We start from the raw sequence: 3,322 nt of genomic DNA on the forward strand, positions 1-3,322 counted from the left end.
CAAGGTGACAACTTGATTCAACGCAAAAAAAAAGAAGAAAAGAAAAACAGTTCAGTCAAAGAAACACAAACATTTTAACAAGTCTAGTAAATTTTCTTGTGACGGATACGTTTTGTGCATAGAAACACAATCAGCCTTTTAACCAAAACACTGAGGTCCTCCAACGTGGCTGCCAGAGGGTAAGCTCTCTGTGGTAGTTTTTATTAATTTATTAATTTGCCACATTGTGGGACTTTAGGACTTTAGAGACATGGGCCTCTAGTTTTAATAAACCTGTGCAACTTGCTTGTAAGTAACACTCTTTTTAGTGGAGCAGTAACATAATTACAACTTAATGCTGTGTAAAACAGCAGAATATGAACTTATTAACAAATGTTGCCTCTATATTAATTTGTGTAAAAAAAAAGTCATATTTACATTGTGAGTGGATGCTGTCCAAAGAACAGAAAACCAGTTATTAGGGCTAGGGGTTACTTTTCGTGCAGCTCTGAAGTTTTAGGGAAAGCATTTCCTGTGACCTTCATAATACAAACAAAATAATGTATTAATTACTTTCACAGTTAACCATTATTTATTAGGTAGGAGGATACTGATTCCGTTAAATAAAGCACTTTCGAATCAAAATACTTTAAAACAAGTCACTTTGAAAGTGACGAAGAGAAGACTCCTTATTTTTAAGATTTAATTGGGCTCAATCATATTACTGTGCACGAGCTTCACGTTCTGGTTCATGTGATTTGTTTTGTTTGGAGGCTGATGAATTTTAAAATTGAACTCAAACTTGAATGATCAGAAATACTATTATCAAGTTAAACTGTGAAGATGATTTATGATACTAGTTAGCTTACATGGCTGGCAGGTGAACAACTCACATGGCCCACACTTTTTAATTGCCTCTATTGGCAGCTGCAAAAAGTGTCAACAGCTGTTTGCACTGCCGAGAAAATGCAACACTACCTCGGTCAAACTAGAGGCCTGTGTTTTTGCTTTCAAACATGCTTTAACCACTGGATGGGTCTCCACTGCTTCTGGTTCTGTGTCTCTTTAGTTGAGGATATTGGACAATTATAGAACTGCATGTCTTCAAACACTGACAGAGAAATGAGGCTGTGATAAAATAAAGAGAAGCTAATGATAATGTGTAGGGAGAGGTGAGAGAGAGGAGGAATGGTGAGGATCCAGAACAAAGGAGCAAATGGATGTGAAGGCAAAATAAGGAAGAATGGAAGTTTGACATGTCCACATATTTGTGGCACCTAAACAGACACTACTGAGGTTTTCGGAGGAAGTGAGGTGGATTTAAAACAGGCGTTTGGCAGCTTTGCGGCTCTGAGACCAGTTCAGATTGCAACAACAAATGACTACGCAGAACAGTGACATTATAAAGTAATAAGAATGCCAACGTGTCCAACTGGATTGGTGAGGATTGTTTAATTACTGAGGTATAGGTGTATGTTTCCTATTCAGAACTGTTTGTCCTACAGCGTTACCCACCCAAAACTACACTCAGCAGTGAGGTTTGTGTAGGTTTTGGGCTCTAAAGTGTTGTAACACAGAAGTTGACTGAATAATGTCAGTGAAAGCAAAGAGGGAGATTGACAGAAGGGAATACCACCTGAACACCAGAGCGTTTCCTTTCTTAATGTGTACCAATTCCCCTCTTTGCTATTCAGTAATGCATATAAAAACAGAGTGTAACTCACAGAGTCAGTTATTGCCACTCTACTTCACATCTGTCCATTAAAGTTTATTGTTCAGGAGAACTTGTAATCTACGAGTGCAGAGGTAAGTGGTCCAAATGTTTATGAAACAACAATGACGGCAAACTGTCCTGTTGAGGGGATATCTCAAAGAGGCCGTGATATTTTGTTTCATTACTGCCAGCACAGTGAGCGACGCCCTCATGACTAAGTTAAACTAAAGCAGCAAATTGACTGATTATCTGTGAGATGGCTTGATGAAGGCTGAGGCCATTTTGGCAGCTTTAATCTCAGTAGTTCCCTCTCATCAACAGATTGTAACATAGTAGTTTACATAACTGCCTCTGCTATTAAAAATACAGGTGTCGCACACACACACACACACACATTCACATAGAGGAAAACTTCAGAATGCAATGAGAAAAATATGCCTTTTCTGAAGATGAAGAGAAGCTATCTTCCCAACAGCTGTCAATCTCCAAATAGGTCTAATTGCAACACTTTCCACAGTATACAATGTGCACACTTCAAAAAAACTACTGTGAATTATCATTTCAAAGCCGTAACAAACACAGTTTATGCGGATTTGTCTAGCACCCTGCTAAAACCTTAAAAAGGGCAATAAAAACTGTAGAGTTTGGTGATTGGAAAAAAAAACAAGTGCTGAAAGTTAAGGCTGTACAGACTCAAGAGAAGACCTTGTATCAACTGTAGTGTTAAGTTTCATTAATTCAGGCACCTGCACAGTGCTCCCCTACTGCATCTGTTAATCTGTCCCAAGCTGCAAAGTCACTGACTTATATCAAAACCGTTTAAAAAAAATTAACACTAGGGTTCATGGCATATGAATCGGTGGATCACAGTCACCCACCTGTCTCCCATGCAGGCAGGCTGGCAGAGTAGTTGAAGCCATTTTGTTGACGTTTTGGACCCCAGATGTGAGTACAGTGTGATAAAGTGTGCTGTTGAATTGAGTTGATTGTGTCTGGTGGCTGATCTCTCTCAAGAATTGTCTGCTACCTCCTGTGACATTTACAACAGCTACGCGCATTTCTCTTGTAACTGTCGCGGCAGTAAACAGTAGACGGGAAAAAAGCAAACCTGGGAATCACTCAGGATGAGATTGTGTTTCAGCAACACAAAATAAATAAAATGCACTGTGTTAAAAGATTAGATGCATGAGGTACTACATATAGAAAACGTGAATTTATCCCTTCATTCTAAATTCTATACACCTCTTATCTTAACAATGTGTTTATATGGAATCTAAAAAAGAAAGCATAGTAATTTTTATAGCTTCAAAAAGCTAAAGTAGCGAGATAAATGGTGTAAAAGCATTTCATTCCTCTTGGAGGTGTGTGTTACTACAGAGTGCCCAATGAGCAAACGATCCAAGTAGAGATTGTGTTGTGCTTATCCTCCTTATGCGTTTCCATCTTCCAACGCCGATGTGCCTTCTTTTCGTCCTCTCTGTGGCTTGTAGCCAGAGTGCCCTTTTCGATTTCTCTCTTCAAATGAAAATAACAAAACAGCCAATGAGAGTCCAGGAGGGTGAGAGCGTTAAAGGTCAGCCAACAGGAGGAAGTCCATGGTTAAGAGCTCTGGTCGGGAGGGGGGGGGGG

This window comes from Micropterus dolomieu, linkage group LG19, assembly GCF_021292245.1.
Source record: "Micropterus dolomieu isolate WLL.071019.BEF.003 ecotype Adirondacks linkage group LG19, ASM2129224v1, whole genome shotgun sequence".
Classification (NCBI taxonomy): domain Eukaryota; kingdom Metazoa; phylum Chordata; class Actinopteri; order Centrarchiformes; family Centrarchidae; genus Micropterus; species Micropterus dolomieu.